The 20,124-nt window shown below is 37.1% G+C and overlaps 1 protein-coding gene across 4 annotated transcripts in view; it reads left to right on the forward strand.

Moving 5' to 3' along the window:
• ATP13A4 (ATPase 13A4) overlaps window positions 1-20,124 on the forward strand; it is a 115,871-nt gene that overhangs the window by 1,309 nt on the left and 94,438 nt on the right. The gene's annotated exons all lie outside the window — the stretch shown is intronic.

Here is a 20,124-nt window from a genome sequence, read left to right on the forward strand (position 1 = left end):
TACAGTAGCATTTTTATTTTCCTGGAGTAAATATATAAGTAACAAACCCAAAAGATATTTACTTAAAATTGTTTTCTTGGTTAATTGCTTTAGCCCTGACTATTAAATTCTTTGTTCCTAAACTGGTCTTTCAAGTCTAATCTGCTTACCTGTTCCTATAGCAACAACATTTTTTGAAACTTCAGAAGTAGATCCCTTCTACTATCAAAGCTGAAACGTTTATAAGGGAATTAAAGTCTCCCAAGTTTATGTGGCTTTCTTAATTGTCTCCTTACTTCTTTTGGATTTGACTACCAAATAACAATTGCCTTTAGGCCCTACACAAATGTCACCAGAAATGACCTTCTGATCCATGTTTTTGATCCATCCCTTTCCCTCCAAAGTGTTTTCTCTATGTTAAGAAACTTAAGAAAATTCTCTATTTTTTTTTTTGAAAATTCTCTATGTTAAGTTGAAAATCTGATCCTCATCTTAAATATTCACAAGAAGGCAAAGTCTACTTCCCTTTAAGGGTTTTTTATTCTCCCTCAAATCCTCAGCTGGAAATATAGCTACTCTTTTCCTGTGCCCTCATTTCTTTTCTTCCACAGTTTGTCATTCCAGAGTCATGAAGAATCATCTACTTGCTGGCAGGACATTTCTAGTTCCAGGGAAACTACTCTCCCTTTTGTAGGCTACACATTCTACCGAGGCAATGTTGTCAATAGGTCACCTTCACAATGGCATCACTCAGTCAACACATTTGGGTGTCAGCTTAGTTTTGCATGCAACTGAAAGCCCGGTTAGGAGAGGGCCTTTGACGTGGAAAGCACACAGTATTTTCTGGAGAGGAGTCATCTAGCCGCCAGTCTCGGAGGAGGTGCAGCAATTAGTATGCACTCTTGAGCTCTCTAGTCTGCTCTGCCTGGAGAAACCTGGCCACCGGCCTATTACTGTGTCTGACACTGTCCATTTTTAAACACACCACCCCACTCCCTTCACCCAGAGCAGCAAGCAGCAAAAATTAGCAAGATATCTTAAATATATGCCACATATTTTTAGAGTGATTTTTAGTTTACAAAATAGTTTTTTGCCCTCTAACTAACTTAGTTTTCACTATACCCTGTGATGCCTTCTTCAGCTGTTGCAGAGGATATAGCACTCCTTTTCTTTTTTAAGTTGTACTGCAAGGCATGTGGGGTCTTAGTTCTCTGACCAGGGATCAAATCTCCTCTCCCTACAGTGGAAACACAGAGTATTGGCTGGACCAACACCGTAGCCAGGAAAGTCCTGGATATGGTACTCTTAACAGGAGAACACACTTCCTCCCTTAACCGAACAAAGTCTAGAAGCATCTGATCTGCTTAGATTCCCCAGGATCTGTTTTTATATATGGTTTGTATTTCCTGAGTCAGTCTGTCTCCTTTGGCCTCAATGTTAGTTCCTTTTAGCAAGTCAACATTGTCTAGAAATGTGTCACACCAAGTATTTATAGTTTCTGGCTTTCTAATTACTGCAAGTTCCAAGGGAAAATAACATTCTAGGGTATAGCCTTCATGTCAAATAAAGAAGAACGGAATATTTCCAGGCCTAATGATGCCTGGGACTATCTTCCACTCTAGAACTAATAAAATAAAAACTAAAGAGAGACTCTAGGTGACCTAAAATTAATATCCTCAAGTGTAAATTGAGACAGGAGCCCATGGAAGAAAGCACTTGTTAGGAGGAGAAGGCAGGAAAAGGGGAAAAGTGAACTTCAGAGATGTACCCAAATGATTGCCTCTGAGAGGCCTCAAAAAGGAGACCATCTCCCAGATAGCACCCGAGTGAGACCAGAGATCAGGCTTTCACTAGCCTTGGGCTAGCCACTTGCTTGCTCTAGCCTCAGTTTTTGTGCCTGTAAAATGGGTGTAGTCCTTTTCTTACTTGTCTCACAGGGTTCTTATGCGGAAGTGTTTGAAGAAATATAAAGTTCTGGAGAATCATAAGCTGGTATCTATGCAAAGATAAGTCAGGGCTTCAGCAGTTAACCAGTTGAATGAATACTGCTACCTCCCTCCCTACCAAATGAGGTCGTTTCTTCTCATTAAATAACGACAAGTGAGGAATATATACTTTTATTCACAGGTTATAGAAACCATTTATAAATGGAGAGGTGCTGAGTTTCTTCATTAATAATCAGCTTTGTAGTGCTTACTTTGGAAAATAGCCACCAGTCTTAGGACTCAGTTTCCATATTTGTAAAGGGAGAACATCAGATGGCCTGGGACCTCAAATTCAGATGTTACATATTTATATTTTGAAAGGTCTTAGAAACACTGAGTGCTCATTTCCTTATACCGTGACTGTACAAAGATATGATTTAATTGATTCAAAGTTTACTCACTATTATATTTAGTTACACTCTAGTGAAATCAGACTCCTTCATGGGGAAGTGCTTTATTCCAGTGAGACTTTTTTAAATAAATATTTTTGTTTGTTTATTTACTTATTTGGCTCTGCTAGGTAGGTCTTAGTTGAGGCATGTAGGATCTTCCATCTTCACTGCAGCATGTGAACTCTTTAGTTCTGATATGTGGGACCTAGTTCCCTGACCAGGAATCAAACCTGGGCCCCTTGGATTGGAAACTCAGAGTCTTAGCCACTGGATCACCAAGGAAGTCTGACACTTGTTTTAAAAATTGTGTTCCCTGATTTTTTTCTTTCCTGGATTTTAGCAATTAAGAAAGAAAAAAAAAGCCTTGAAAATTTTTTCTGATTATAAAGGCAACATACATTTATTGTAAAATATGTTGCAATGACATATAAAAGTGTAAAGAATGAAGTAAATATGATTCATGAACTTTCCAACCAGATATGATCAATATTATTATATTGGTGACTCTCCTTCCAGACTTATAAGAAATGCATATACAAAATTTATCACTTGCTAGCATTTCACTACATTTTATTTTTTATTTATTTTTATTTTTTTCCCAATTATTTTTATTAGTTGGAGGCTAATTACTTTACAATATTGTAGTGGTTTTTGCCATACATTGACATGAATCAGCCATGGATTTACATGTGTTCCCCGTTCTGAATCCCCCTCCCACCTCCCTCCCCATCACATTTCACTACTTTTTAATGTTATCTATATTCTTGCAATTATTTTTATCTGTAGTATCTGTATCATGGAAATACTACATAATGGTATGCTACTGTGCATCTCTTCTCAACTCTGCTTTCAGTGATGCCACATTAGTAGCTTGAAAGGAATAATGTTGGGAATGTTTATACCATAGAAATCAGTAGGTGCTGCAGAGAACTTCTGTCGTTAAAGGCTGGTCGTTAAATATATACCCATACACTACAGCACATATTATTTCCTCAAGACTTTTCTCCCTCCTCCATACATTCCTGAATAAAATAAGAATACTGAGATTCCCCTGGTGGTCCAGTAGCTAAGACTCCACACTTCTACGGCAGGGGCAGGGATTTAATCCCTGGTCAGGAAACTAGATCCCACATGCCACAATGAATATCGAAGATCTTGCATGACACAGCTAAGACCCGGCCCAGCCAAATAAATAAACATTTTTTAAAAATAAAATAAAATAAGTAAGAACATTGTATTTGGATATCATCCATTTATTTGCACTATTACATGCTGAATCAAAAGACAATCACAATCTACTCTTAAAAGAATATACACACATTATCATAAATACACTTTTTTAAACAAAAAAATGGAGTCATTCCACTTATACTCTTTTTTAAAGCTGGCTTTTTCATTACACTTAAAATGTATTAGGGACATATTTTCCTTTTGATATTTATAGCTTCACATAACGATTTTATTGTTTAAATTATGTTTGGATGGATCACACTAAACCAAGTACATCTTTCATGTTGCACACTTAGGTCATTTCTAAATATCTTTTGGTTGTGATGGACAATTCTGTGCATATATTTTTATATATTCACCAGAGCATTTCCTCAGGGAAAAGTCCTAGAAAAAGGTATTGCTGCTTTAAAGGGGATGTGTACTATAAATTTTGATTGAGACATGATTTTAAAATGAAACTGCCCACCCTAACATTGTGACTGTACCAATTTATAGTCTGACTAGCAGTTTTTTTTTGAGAATGCTTACTTTTTCTACCATACTTGCCAATGTTGAGCACTATCAATCTTAAACTTTGTCTCATCTGGAATGTGAAAGTGATACTTTGTGACTGTATTATATTTTCATTTCCTTGGTTTGAAAGTTATCACACATCTATATGTTTGTCGGCATTTATTTTTACTAGATTATCTTACTGTTATCACTGATGTTATATCAACCAGTAGACTGGGTAACTAAAATTTTCCAGTAGACTGATAGACTGGGTAACCCAGTAGACTGGGTAACTTCCCAGTGAATATGGAAAAGCAAGAGCAACTCTTTCTGAACTTCCAAGTCATTGGGAGCAGCAAGAAGCTAGTGCCACAGGCACATGATATGGAAGCAGGGTGGTGTATGGTCTTTGCCACATTGGAAGGCCTGTCGCGCCTTCAGCTGAGTCAGGGGCATCTGTCCTCAGCAATTATTGGGCTCACTTTGATAGTTGATGTTGGCCTTTTCTTCCCTAACACCAGGGAGCAAAAGCACCTCCCCCACCTCAACAGCCACTTATTTATTATGCTCATTGAGCACCTCCGAGTTGGTTGCCAATGTTAACTAGCAAACCCACCGATCTCATAGTGGAGGAATTGTATTTAGACTGAGACATTTTGTCAGCTGAAATGTTAAGGAAGCCGGGCCACTGGCCAAGTCCAGTGTCTTTATTCTTGATTCATTGCTGTAGAACTCCCATGAAGTCAACTCATCTTTGATTGAAACACTCAAAGAGTAAGATTTAATGGCTTCTTGAGAATAGGGGACCTGCTTGGTTCACCTTTCTATGGCCTCCTTCTCCCCTTTCCCCAGGCCCCAGAATATAGTACAGTGCTTGGCACAAACACTCAGGGCATAGCTGATGGCACAATGCCAACTCCCTTAACCTGTAATTTTGTATTCTGAGAAGAACAGGGAGGCAGCGGGTGAGACGCTCAGTGGGTGAGACGGTTTGAATAAAGAGAAACCTAGGAAATTTATGTTGTTTATTGGGGATTGTCAGTCATCTTGTGAATTTATCAATTGACTGCTCTCTCCATCAATCATAAACAAAGCTTATTCTTCAGAGTTAATTAGCCATACTACACTATTTTCCTATGAGATACTTTATTCTACTCTTTTATCCGTTCATGTATAAATTCAACAAATATTTACCAAACCCTTCCTGTGTGCCAAGCATCCTCTGTGTTAACCAAAGAGGATTTCAAGTGAATAGCAAACAGTTTCTGTTTTCAAGGAGTTCAAAGATGAATGGGCAGGACCGAGTATGTAATTCGTGGGACCCAGTGCAAAATAAAAATGAGGTACCTCTGGCTTAACAATTATTATGAACTTCAGGATGACTCTAGCAGAGCATCCTCCCAAGAGCAGGGCCTTGTGTGACTGCACAAGCCACATGTTCATGAAGCTGGTCCTACAGTTGGGTCAAGTAGGGGTGAAATGTAATGAAATTACGTTGAAATAGGTATTGTTGGGAGACTTATGCATACAGAGCCGTGGGAGCACAAAGAAGGAGCAACTCAGTCAAAGAGCAATCCAAGGGGAAAAGAGGGCATTCATTTTCTCTGGAGGGGTAGATTAAGGCCAGATTGCGAAGGACTTTATGAGACATCCTAATGAATGTATATTTTGTCTTTTCCACAGATTCCCAAACATTGGTCCATGAAAAAAGTATACCAGAATCAAGTTGGAGAGTGCATAAAAAAATAGATCCATAGGTCCCCATTCCAGACCTACTAAATTAGAATCTTTGATGATCAAGCTGGACTTATTGTGATATCAGCCTGATGGGCACAATGGGGAAGCCACTGGAAAATTTGAAACAGGCAATTCATATAGTAGGATTTTCCTTTCCAAAGGATGTTACATCAGGGGTGAGGAAGTTTGGTTGGAGGAGGAAAGTCAAGGAAGGAGTGTTTGAAACAGTCCAGGTAAGAGATTCAGGGTGGAACTACAGCTTGTTAAAGAGGATGCTGAGTGGAGAATGGATTTAAGAGATATTTAGAAATTAGAATTAAAAAGACTTCATGATCCATAGATCATGGGATAAGAGAGAAGGGGTGAGCAGGATGAGAAGTTATTAAGGAATACTTTAAAGCTCCTACTTTTCCAAAGGGAGAAAGATGGTGCTGTCAGTTAATCCCACAGGGAAAAATAGGAACAGGTTGGGAGTGAGGATGGCAATAGCTGTAGCAAATACTTACATGGTATTGGATCTGGACTGGGAACTTTACAAGGTAATGACTTCTTTAACCCTCTCAACACCCTTGGAGGAATGAGCATCTCTCTTCCTCAAATGAAGAAACAGGCACAGAGAAATTAAATGACATGTCTAGGTTCATCTGGCTCAGGAACTAGTAGGCAATAGCCTGGGCTCTTGCTTTAAACATGTAGCTTACTGCCTCTGGTTTTGTTTTATTTTGGGCATACTACTTTAGTTGTTAATGGTTGCAAAACAGCAGGGCATAATTTAAAGAAACACCACATTAGGAATCTGGAGACCAGCACCGTGGTATTGGCTCAGTCATTATTAAAGTAGATCATGGTCACCTCTCTTTGATGTCACTTCATTTACAAGATGGAGATAATAATACCTTACTGATTTGAGCCAGGGACCAAAGCGGATGGTTTCTTGGGGTCCTTTCCAACACACATAAAAATATGGTTTAAAAAATTTTAAAACAGGTGGATAAAATCTCTGTGAAGTGTCTTAAGAAATTTAAGTGATATTCTTGAGTTTTTGATAGTACTGTGAATTGTTTTTAATCATGAAAAGAAGGACATATCTGGAGACATTACAGTAAGTGGGAACGGGAAATTTATGGCGGTTGCTTTATGAATTACTCATGAATAAAGGAATCAAGAGTAAAACTATCAATAAATAATTAACCAAGGCTGAACTCTACAGCTTCCTCAGGCCCACAGAAGACTCATAGTGCAGGGACTTGGCCTTCCAAAGAGTCGGTGATTTGGCATTACGTCCAGAGGAAATTCACCCCTGGGCGCCAGTTTCAATACTTGGTGGCTATTTCAAAGCTTTATGAAGACTAGACAGAGTGAGATCACCTATCTAAATGGGCGGCAGGTATTTCTAGATGCCCATCATGTAAACCTTGGTGAATTGCCTGAAAATCACGGCTGGATAGAATTGGACGGCCTGTCAGAACATCGCCTCCTCAAATCCGTCCTCAGCCTGAGGCTTTGCTTATGGACAATGAGCACAGTTATGCCCTAGATATCCCTTCAGATAAAGAGCAGAAGGAGGCCCAAATGTGCTGGTGCTTTCCAGAGAAATGTTATGTCCCTCAGGCCAGGACACTTCATGATTTTAGTGGTTGTGCACACAGGGCTCTGGATGAGACTATAATCACCTTAGTATTTCAATAATTTACTAGCTTCTTGGGGGGGAACCACGGCTGCAGGATTTTGAATTTCTGGATTTTTGAAACTTTGAGTCTCAAGATCAGGCTTGATCACCAAGCATGATAGCGATCTTTTAGCTTAGATGCCACATTACCCTATGCAAGTCTTTCCCTTAGTCACTTCTAAGAGACAGTTTTTTACTTTCCATTTTCTCTGATCACCTTAACATGGTCTTCTTGCTCTTCCCAGAATATTTTATATACTTTCTTTGCCAGGAAGGTGTCTTCACCCTAATATCTGGTCTTCAGAGTCCTGCCTATCCATCAGAACTCATCCCAAATCTGACTTCCTTCTTTAAGCCATCTGGGAGTCCTTGGGTCACAGTTGGTCCCTTCCTTGTCTGGAATGTGTTTGAACTCTTACTATAGCAATTTTCACTGGGTTTTGTAATAGGGTGTTTTATTATATTTTGTAATAATGTGTTTATCTTTCTTCTCCAACAGATTGTGAGTTAGTATGGGCAGGTACTGCATCTTATTTCATGTTTACATCTTACACAGAACACCAACGTTACTTAATATGTTTCTGATAAGATGAACTGAAGACTGCGCAAATATTACAAGTTTTTTTCCTCTTTCCTAACTAAATTAAGTCGTTACACCGAATTTTACAAAAGCAAGAACTGAGAATATATAATTTGTCCAAATCTAGAAGCTAAGAAGCATTAAAAAACAGATCTTGAAACTTGGCAGGTTGATTCCAAAACTCCTACTCCAACTCCAATAGTTTCCTGGGTGCCATTACTGTTACCACCCCCACCAATACCACAGTCTCTGTTACCGCTGTCCCTAACCATGGCTATCACTACCACCACCGCCACAACCACTACAACTAGTAAATAAGCCCAAGGTAGTGCGTATTAGTTTAGCTGCTAGTTCACACTTAGGGTTCATTTTGAACTTGTGAGAAACAAAACCTCCAGGTCTCTTTTATAAAAGTCATAGCTTTCTGATCTTTCGGGCATAGAAGTGAACAGAGGCACAGGCTCTGGAGTCAGGTCACCCGGATCCCGCTGTAGTTTCAGCCCTCCGTGCCTGCCAGCATCACAGAAGTGGTCATGCTCTTGTCGCTGCACCAGTGTGGCCTCCTTGGCTTTTCACTACTTGGCTGGTTCCTAAGTTTCTAGTAGGGGCACAGAGGGTGTTCCTAGCCAGTCCTTTTGTATTTGGGCTTCAGGGAATGATGCTTTGTCAATGTTCTTGTTCGTCCTTTCCATGGCAGCCACTTCTGTCTGTCATTGGCCTTAGGTGGGATTTTCTTGCTCCTCCCTTCACAGTTGCTTGAGTGTGATTTTGTAGACCCATGCTTGGTAAGTGGTAGAGGATCTACCCAGCATCAATGCATTTTTGCTTATGTCAGAGAGGATTTCCTACTTACAAGTAAGTGACCTTTGTCCATTTGGTCCTGCTTGCTTTAATCTCAGACTTCGCATGGGGTTTTCTAACAACTCCAGTATTACATATCTCCAGGTACTAAGACAATGGAAAAAATAAAATTGTTTCTCAATAATATGCAGAAATTTTTGCTTTTCTCAATAAAATAGAAGAGCAAAAAGACTCATATTTTCTCATTGGCTCTGATTGGATCATCTCACTTTTTCAAACTTATTAGTGTGGACAGGAGAATATCATGGTTTTAATCACATTCCCAGTCCAGGAGTCAGGGTCAGAGGCAATTCTACATGAAGCACATTAGCAGAGGGTGGTAGGAGGAGGTTTGACAGAAGAAAATTGGAGTTTTGGATGCTATTACCTGGAGTAAAATAAATGGGAATTGGGAGGTCTAGACTAAAAAGTACAAATGGACAAATAGAATTTCCCTTCTAGCCAATAAATAATAGTGTAGCTGAACTGAACAAATAAAGTTTAAAGTGGTTAGATCCCCTGTGATTTTTTTGCCTGAGTAAATATAAAATATAAAGCTTTTCTGAAGGTATTTTACATATCTAAGAAGAGGAGGAAAAGGACTTTAAAAATATATGTTTGTTTTTCCAATTTTATTTTTATTTTTAAAAGTTATTTAAATTGAAGAATAATTGATATGCAATATTGTATTAGCCTCAGGTGTACAGCAAAGTAATTATGTTCTCTCCTCTGTATATGTATCTTTTCCCCAATTCTTTTCTTTATAGGCTGTTATATTTGAATGTAGTTTCCTGTACTATACAGTAAATCCTTTTTATCTAACTTTTTTATATATGGCCATGTGTATCTGTTAATCCTGTACTCCTAATTTATCCTCCCTTTCACATTTGGTAAGGATAAATTTGTTCTCTATGTCAGTGATTCTGTTTCTATTTTGTAAATAAGTTCATTTGTATTATTTTTTTAGATTCCATGTATAAGTGACATCATATAATATTTGTCTTTGAATTACTTCAGGTAGTATGACAATCCTTAGCTCCATCCTTATTGCTTTTTTTCTGATTTTAAAAGTTTGTTTAATCATATTTTCCTATTTACAAAACAGAAACAGGTTCACGGACTTAGAGAATGAATTTATGGTTACCAGGGGGAAAGGTAGAGAGGAAGGATAGAGTGGAAGTTTGGGATTGACATGCACACACTTGTATATTTAAAATAAATAACCAACAAGGACCTGCTGCATAGACCAGGGAACTCTGCTCAATATTCTCTAATAACCTAAATGGAAAAAAAATTGAAAAAGAAAAGGTATGTATATATATATGTATATATATGCATAACTGAATCACTTTGCTATACACCTGGAACTAACAACAGTGTTAGTTAACTATGCCCCAATATAAAATGAAAATTACAAATAAAATAATTTTCATTATCAAAAAGTTCATTCAATTGTATTCAATAATTAAAATGTGCACAGTATAAAAGGAAAAGAATCACAATAATGCCATCGCCCAAGGCAAATACCACTAGTATTTTATTTTATGCATTTATATTTCAGACTTTTTTTGTTTGTGCTTCACCTATTTTCAGTTAAATTTGAAACCATACTGCATAATTATGTTGTTTCTCTTCACTTAATATTATTACATGTATTTCTTCCATGTTATTAAAAATAGTTAAGCATTATTTTAATGACTACATAATATAATTTAATGATTATCTTATTCTTACATACATAGGTTACTTTCTACTGCTACTACTACTAATATTGTAGTGAATATCTCTGCATATAAATCTTCTCTGTGTTTTGTATGTTAGAGGAATATTTTTAAAGACAAGTCTTTCCTAGTTCCTAAAATTATATTTTTTGGGGGTATCTGCACATTTGTAAGGCCAGATTGGCTAACCCTTCTCAATAGTAGAGATTTAGACTCAAGTGGAGCTGCAGGAAGGGATATGATTTTGACTCTCAGAAATGTTATTTTTGCCATTCTCCACCCAGGAAACTATAAAGAGGAAGTGTGTGATAGAAAGTTGTGATGTTTCTATTTATCCAAAGGTTTTTCAGGCGAAAGACATCATGTGCATATGAAGGGTCAGTTCTGACCACAAGGAGTCCCATGTTGTAAGGGTGAACAGGGCTGGAGCAACAGGCTAGGGAACCTTCATATTTTATTTCAGAAAAGTTTTCTTATAGCTTCCCCCTGCTCTTTCTACCCTAGGAGAAATAAATAAAAGCTAGAATCCTTAATAACTTGGTAACAAATCCCAATCCCTTTGAAACAGCTATAGTATCTGTTCTTTAATAAATGCCTGATTATAGGGCTTTCAAACCATTGGGAGAAAAAACCAATTATCTTCTGTCTGAAATTATACAAAGATCACAGAGCAGGGAAAAAAAATTATTTGAGTTAACATCATTGAAATAATTGCCTACAAAGGATCCGTATATAAATTAATTGGCAAATTGAAATAAAAGAATATGCAAATAAAATACTTTTTCATAATCCCAAGGAGGATATACTTTTCTGTTTAATTTCTCATAGCTTATTGATCAACTATTCACTGCTGTATGTTCAATGCTTAGAAAAAACCCTGGTACATAATAACTGAACAATGTGTATTTTTGAAAGACATAAATGAATGAATGATGGATGAATGTAGCTTGTGACAGTTAAATTCCAAAATGATATAAAATAGTATACAAATTAAAAGATAAAAAATGATTAGAATTGAGAGAAATAGATGCCTGGTTTACTACATTTCACTTTACTTGTTCCACAGAATCTCAGGCCAAAATCTTCTTCAAAGTTTATCTGACCTTCTCCTGCCCCTTACTTCATTCATCCAAAATTCTTTTAAGTGCCCTCAGAGAGAAGGAAACTTATAATAAGACAAATCATTTCCTTGTAAGACAGAGCTGACTATTAAAAAACAAAAAACTCTTCCTTGTGTTGAACTGAAATATGGTTCTATTAATCTGAATTTATTCGTCTTACTTCTGATGGCTTTGGTGGCTTCCTGGAAAAAAACCAGTTTCCAGTTCTACAAGTCAGGTATTTAAAAATTGTTCTTATATTTCCCCTGCCCTACCCTTCCAGGTATCTCTTCTCCAGTCTATACAGTTTCTTCAATCATTCTTTATGTTCTTTGAAATCTACCTCTGAAAATCTTGGAATAATTAGAAGAAGCTACCTTCTCTTATGTAATTCTTTCTATGAAATCAACAGAGATTCTTGGGTAAAGGTGCATCTACCAGGAGGAACACAGAAGTGCCACTTACTGTGTCATGAAGGTTTGTTGATGGTAAGGAGTTCAGAGCAGCCTGTTCAGTTCCAGACAGGTCTTAGAGCAGACTTATTCTGTTACCGAGTTCTGTTCCTCTGCTTGCCACTTGAAAAATCAATACTCAAGAGACAAGTTAGGTTGGAAAGGAAAGGTTGCTTTACTCAGGAAGTTGGCAATTAGGGTGGAAGGTGGTTTTTGTGTCCCCAAATCAACTGAAGATTCTGCTTGTCCTGAGTAAAGGGAAAAGGGGGAAACAATCTCAGTTAATCACTAACGGGGTCAGACTCTTTGTCATGTTTCCATTCCATGTGGATTCGCTGACTCCCCCTGAGCTTTCTTCTGATGCTATCTTACCTACAGATTAGCTAAGGGGGATGAAATATATAACCAACTGAATGCCAAGTTCCAGAGAATAGCAAGGAGAGATAACAAGGTCTTCTTAAATGAACAATGCAAAGAAATAGAGAAAAACAACACAATGGGAAAGACTAGAGATCCCTTCAAGAAAACTGGAGATATCAAGGGAACATTTCATGCAAGGATGGGCACAATAAAGGACAGAAACAGTAGGGACTTATCAGAAGCAGAAGATATTAAGAAGAGGTGGAAAGAATACACAGAAAAACTCTACAAAACAGGTCTTAATGACCCGGATAACCATGATGGTGTGATTGCTCACCAAGAGCCGGACCTCCTGGACTGTGAAGTCAAGTGGGCCTTAGGAAGCATTACTAAGAGCAAAGCTAGTGGAGGGGATGGAATTTCAGCTGAACTATTTCAAATCCTAAAAGATGATGCTGTGAAAGTGCTGCACTCAATATGCCAGCAAATTTGGAAAACTCAGCAGTGGCCACCAGACTGGAAAAGGTCAGTTTCCATTTCAATCACAAAGAAAAGGCAATGCAAAAGAATATTCAAACTACCGTACAATTGCACTCATCTCACACACTAGCAAAGTAATGCTCAAAAGTCTCCAAGCTAGGCTTCAATTGTGCGTGAACCGAGAACTTTCAGACGTACAAGCTGTGTTGCAAAAAGGCAGAGGAACCAGAGATCAAATTGCCAACATTCATTGGATCATAGAGAAAGAAAAGAATTCCAGAAAAACATCTACTTCTGCTTCATTGGCCACACTAAAGCGTTTGACTGTGTGGATCACAACAAACTGTGGAAAATTCTTAGAGATGGGAGTACCAGACCACCTTACCTGCCTCCTGAAAAACCTGTATGTAGGACAAGAAGCAACAGTTAGAATTGGACATGTAACAACTGACTGGTTCCAAACTGGGAAAGGAGTAAGACAAGGCTGTATATTGTCACCCTGCTTATTTAACTTATATGCAGAGTATATCATGTGACATGCTGGGCTGGATGAATCACAAGCTGGAGTTAAGATTGCCAGGAGAAATATCAACAACCTCATATATGCAGATGATACCATTCTAACAGCAGAAAGCAAAGGGGAACTAAGAACCTCTAGATGAGGATGAAAGAGGAGAGTGAAAAAGCTGGCTTAAAACTCAGCATTCAAAAAACTAAGATCATGGCATCCGGTCCCATCTCTTCATGGCAAATAGGTGGGGAAAAAGTGGAAATAGTGACAGATTTTATATTCTTGGGATCTAAAATCACTATGGACAGTGACTCAGCCATGTAATTAAAAGACACTTCCTCCTTGGAATGAAAACTCTCACAAACCTAGACAGCATATTAAAAAGCACAGATGTCACTTTGCCGACAAAGGTCCACGTAGTCAAAGCTGTGCTTTTTCCAGTAGTCACATACAGATGCAAGAGTTGGACCATAAAGAAGTCTGAAAGTGTCAGTCACTCAGCCATGTCTAGCTCTTTGCAACTTCATGGACTGTAGCCTCTGTCCATGAAATTCTCTAGTCAAGAATACTGGAGTGGGTAGCCATTCCCTTCTACAGGGGATCTTTCTGACCCAGGGATTGAAACCAGTTCTCCTGCATTGGAGGCAGTTCTTTACAGTCTGAACCACCAGGGAAGCTGAAGAATTGATGCTTTTGAATTGTGCTGGAGAAGACTCTTGAGAGTCTCTTGGGCTGCAAGGAGATCAAACCAATCAATTCTAAAGGAAATCAACCCTGAATATTCATTGGAAGCACTGATGCTGAAGCTGAAGCACCAGTACTTTGGCCACTTGATGGGAAGAGCTGACTCATTTGAAAAGACCCTGATGCTGGAAAAGATTGAAGGTAAAAGGAGGAAGGGTCGGCAGAGGATGTGATGGTTAGATAGCATCACCCAGTCAGTGGACGTGAATATGAGCAAATTCTGGAAAACAGTGGAGGACAGCTGAGCCTGGTGTGCTGCAGTCCACGGGGTGGCCAAGAACTGGACATGACTTAGCAGCTGAACAATAACAATGCAGTGGTTAAAGTCACTCTTTTTTCTTTTATTTTAAACCTTTTATATTGTATTAGGTATAGCTTATTAACAAACAATGCTGTGATAGTTGCAGGTGAATAGCAAAGGAACTCAGCCATGCATTTTCATGTATCCATTCTCCTCCAAACTCCCCTCCCATTCAGGCTGCCACATAGCACTGAGCAGAGTTCCACGTAGTATACAAGAGGTCCTTGTTGGTTGTCCATTTTAAATATACCAGTGTATCCATGTTCCTCCCAAACTCCCTAATGATCCTTTACTCTCTCCTCCCCATCCTCATACCTGGCAGCTAGAAGCTTTTTCTCGAAATCTGTGAGTCTCTTTCTGTTTTGTAAGTTCACTTGTATTATTTCTTTTTAGATTCCACATGTAAATGATGTCACATGATATTTCTCCTTCTCGGTTTGAAGAATCAGTCATTCTTTTACTACTTAAGTCGCCATTCTTACTCCTTTTAATCCAGGAAAGAAATCAATAAGTTAGACAAGGCATAGTGTATATTCTATAGAGCATAAAACATGTGTTAGGTTAAATGTTACCTAGTGATCTCATTTTTATAATTAAAGTCTGAGGGAAATAGAGGTGGACAAATAGAAAAGGGGTGGAAAAAAAGTACTTAAAATTCTTGCCTAATAATTGTAACAGTAGCATTTATTGACTATTTACTAGGACCTATGTCCTTTATAAGCACTTTTTCAAGTGATACTTCATTTTGAATTTATAAAAACCCCGTTAGGTAGGTAGTGTCTCTACAGGTGCAACCATTAAGTATTTCCGATGGTCTACTATGGCAGTGGTCTCCACACTATGGATTGTGGGTAAAATCTGGCCCACTGATTGTTTTAGAAATAAAGTTTTGTTGGAAAACAGATCCCTGCTTTTCTTTATAGATTGCCTTTAGCTGCTTTTGCCCTACTCAGCAAAACAGAGTAGTTGTGAGGGAGTTCGTATAGCCCACAAAGCTGGAAATATTTTCTGTCTGGTACTTTACAGAAAAGCTCTCTTCCTTTCTTTTCTTTTCTGGTATTATTATCATTTTTTTTTAAGAACAACTCTTCCTTCATTGCCATAGTAAAATGTTACTTGTTAAGATTGCCCACATTTTCTTTATCCACCAATACTGGTTTCCACCAGTACTGGTTTAGTAGAGCTCTAAAAGGCCTGGGGTTGGGTGGGTTTGGACAGGCTGTCCGTGTGAGCTGTAGATATTCACAAACTGTTGTAGTTGAAAGGACCTGTTTAGAAGTCCAGATCTTTCTAATACAAATATTTCCATTAATCATTCATTTTGTGTGAGAAATGTCCCTTGTCTGGCCTCTGCTTCTTCCATCTCTAGATAGATGTAGATGTGTAAGATCTGTCTGAATCAGTTTCATACCTGTCCTCATTGGAGGTTGCTTAGACTCTTACTAGCATGAACACAAGGCCCAGATCTATAAGATTTGCCTGCTGGATATAGTGTAGCCATTTATCGCCAAGAGCCAAATGGATCCTTAGATCCCTCAAATCATGGAATTTCAAGTGTAGAAAATTACTCAGAAATAGTCTAGTCTGACATAGTCATTTAAAGCAAATTTTTTTTTTGGTAAAGATAATTGTAGGTTCACATGCAGGTGTACGAAATAATGCAGAGAGATTCTGTGTACCATTGATAATATCTTGTAAAACTTTAATACAGTCTCACAATCAGGACATTGATATGATCAAGGTACAGAACATTTCCATTACCCAAGAGATCCTTCATTTGCCTTTGTATAGCCGCATCCATTTCTTTTTTAACTGCACTCCCTCCTTATTTTCTGGCAACCACTAATCTGTTCCCTATTTCAATAATTTCATCATCTCAAGACTGTTATGTAAATGTAGTCATACAGTATATAAACTTTGAGACTGACTTTTTAATTCACTCTATTTCTCTGGAGATTGATCCAGGTTGTCATTTGTATCAAGAGTTCATTCTTTCCTTATTGTTGATTAGTGTTCTCTAGTTTTCTATGGTGCCATGTTTTATTTAACCATTCATCCATTGAAGATCATCTCAGTCATTTCCAGTAGTAGGCTCTTATGAATAAAGCTTTCTATAAATATTTGTGTATAGGCTTTTTTTTTTTTTTTTTTTTTTTGTGTATAGGCTTTTGTATGAAAGTAACTATTCATTTCTCAGGGATAAATGTTCAGGAGAACAATTACCGGGTTGTATATAAGTTACATGTTTCTTTTTTTTTTAACAGAAACAGCAAATTGTTTTTTAGAATGGCTGTACCACTTTACATTCCCATCAGCAATGTCTGAATGATCTAGATTCTTCACTTTCTCACCAGCATTTACTGTTGTCACTATCTTTTTTTAACTATTCTGATAGGTATGTAGTGACACCTCACTCTGGTTTTAGTTTGCCATTTCCCTAATGGCTATTGATTTTGAACATCTTTTTGCGTGCTTATTGTTGTTGCTCAGTTATGTCAGACTCTTTGCGACCCCATGGACTGTAGCACGCCAGGCTTCCCTGTCCTTCACCATCTCCCAGAGCTTGCTCAAACTCATGTCCATTGAGTCAGTGATGCCATTCAACCATCTCGTCCTCTGTTATCCCCTTCTCCTGCCTTCAGTCTTTCTCAGAATCAGGGTCTTTTCCAATGAGCTGGATCTTGTGGCTGAAGTGGCCAAAGTATTCGAGTTTCAGCTTTAGCGTCAGTCCTTCCAATGAATAGTCAGGATTGATTTCCTTTAGGATTGACTGGTTTGATCTTGCAGTCCAAGGGACTCTCAAGAGTCTTCTCCAACACCACAGTTCAAAAGCACCAGTTCTTTGGCATTCAGCCTTCTTTATGGTCCAACTCTCACATTCATACATGACTACTGGAAAAACCATAGCTTATTAGCCATCTACATCTTCAGGTCTTTTGTCTTATCTAACTGAATTGTTTGTTTTTACTGTTGAGTTTAGAGGGATCTTTATATATTCTAGATACTAGTCCTTTGTCAGGCGTGTGGCTTGCAAATATTTTCTCCAAGTCAATAGACTCTTATCCTCTTAACAGGCAAAAATTTTCACAGAGAAAAAGTTTAAAGTTTTGATGGATTCCAATTTATCATTTTTTTTCCTTTGATGGATTGTGCTTTTGAAGTCAAGTCTAAGAATTCTTTGGGTAACTATAGGTCCTAAAATATTTTCCTACTTTTGTTCTTTAAGTTTTATGTTTTACATATAAGTGTGTAATCAATTGAGGGTTAATGTTTGTACAAGGTATGAGACTTACGTTGAGGATCATTTTTGGCCTATGGATGTCCAATTTCTCCTCTTCCATTTGTTGAAAAGGCTATTTTTCTCCATTAAATCACTTTTGCATACTTGTCAACAGTCAATTGGGCATATTTGTATAGGCCTATTTCTTGATTTTTATTCTGTTTCACTGAGCTATGTGCCAATACCACATTCACTGTCTTGATTAAAGTAACTGTATAAGTCTTGAAATCCCACTTAATTCTTATTTTTCAAAATTGTTTTGGCTATTATAGTTCATTTGCATTTCCATATTCCAAATTTTAGAATAATTTTATTTATATCTACAAAAAATTCTTATTGAAATTTTGATAGAAATTGTATTAAATCTGTATATTAATTTGTAAAGAATTAAAATTTTCACTATTTTGAATTTTCCAAACCATCAACATGACATCTTTCAATTTATTTAGATTTTCTTTGGTTTATTTAATTACCATTTTGTAGTTTTCAGTATACGAGTCTTGTACTTATCTTGTTATACTCACACCTAAGTATTTCATTTTTTTTTTTGAATGATTGCAAGTTGTCTTATATTTTTATTTTTGGTGTTCATATGTTTATTACTGGAATATAGAAATACAGGTGATTTTTGAATGTTTACCTTGTATCTTGTGAATGTGGTAAACTCATTTATCAATTCTAAGAGGTTATTTTCTTGTTGGCTTCTTGGAATTTTCTATATAGAAAATCATGCCATATACACGTAAAAATGATTTTTATTTCTGTAAGCTGTTTATTTCTTTTTCTTGTCAAGTTGCAACTCTAGCACTGTGTTGAATAAGAGTGGAGATAATAGACACTTTGTCTTGTTCCTGATCTTATGGAGAAAATATTGTCTGTCATCATTAAATATATTACTGCCTATATGTTTTTAAGATGCTCTTTGTTAAATTGAGGAAATTCCCTTTCATTTTTATTTCTCTGAGAGTTTTTAATCATGAATGGGTGTGAACTTTTATCAAATATATTTTCTGCATTGATTGATCTGATTCTGTTTTTGCTTTTTTTTTCAGTCTCTTAACATGATGGATTACATTGATTGATTTATGAATGTTGAAGTAGTCTTATAAGCCTGTAACACACCACTTGATAACATTGCATAATTCTTTTAGCATATTGCTGATTTTTCTTTGTTAATATTTCACTTAGAACTTCTATATTCCTGAGGGGTCTTGGTCTATAATTTGATTGCTTTCCTTTTCCTTCCTTCCTCTCTTTTTAAAAATACTGTCTGTCTAGCTTTGTTATCAGGATAACATTTGCTTCATAAAATGCATTAGGGAATGTTTCATCTTTTTTTCATTTCCTGAAAGAAATTGTGAAGAATTGATGTTAATTGTTCTTTAAATGTTTAGTAAAATTTTTCAGGGAAACCACCTGGACTTAGATATTTTAGATATTTAAAAAGTATAAGTTCAATTTTCTTGATAGTTCTAGGGTTATTCAAATTATCTATTATCCTTCTAATGATATGAATAATGAGATCTTTTGTCATAGTTTCACAGGTCTTATGGCTCTATTCAGCATTTTAAAGACTATTTTCTCTCTGTAGTTGAGTTTGGGGCACTTTTATTAATCTTTCATTTCACAAATTACTTCTTGTCCCTCCATTCTACTATTGAGCCCATCCTTTGAAATTTTCTGTTTTTTTAATTTCAGGCATTGTATTATTCAGTTCTAAAATTTCTATTTGGCTCTACTTTGATCTTCTACTTCTTGCTGAGATATTCTCTTTTTTCATTTGTCTTCTGTTTGACTGTAGTTGCTCCTCAAAGTATTCTTATGATGGTTTTAAAATCTTTATCAGATTATTTTAACTTCTTTGTTATCTTGGTTTGGCATCTATTAATTGTGTTTATTCATTCAGTTTGAGTTCTTATTCTTTTTGGCATGACTTTTAAAAAGTAAAACCTTAGGTATTATGTTACAAACTCTGAATCTTAATTAAAACATATCTTAGTCCGCTTCTGTTGCCAAACTCCTCCAGCAGAGGAAGAGTAGGGCATTAACTCATTACTGCCAGTTAGTGGGAAAGTCAATAACCTACTCAACTGCCACTGACACTTGAGGAGGGGAACGCTTCTCACTACTGCTGGCTGAGAGCCAGAGTTTCAGTACCGCTATGCTCCACTGATAACTGCCTGGCTTAGAGAATTAGAAGTGCCTCACTGCTCTTCTCCTCATGGCCTCCACTGATGCGTCTTACCACTGCTAGGTGATAGTAAAAAGTTT

Source organism: Cervus canadensis, chromosome 7, assembly GCF_019320065.1.
Source record: "Cervus canadensis isolate Bull #8, Minnesota chromosome 7, ASM1932006v1, whole genome shotgun sequence".
In the NCBI taxonomy this organism is placed as follows: Eukaryota; Metazoa; Chordata; class Mammalia; order Artiodactyla; family Cervidae; genus Cervus; species Cervus canadensis.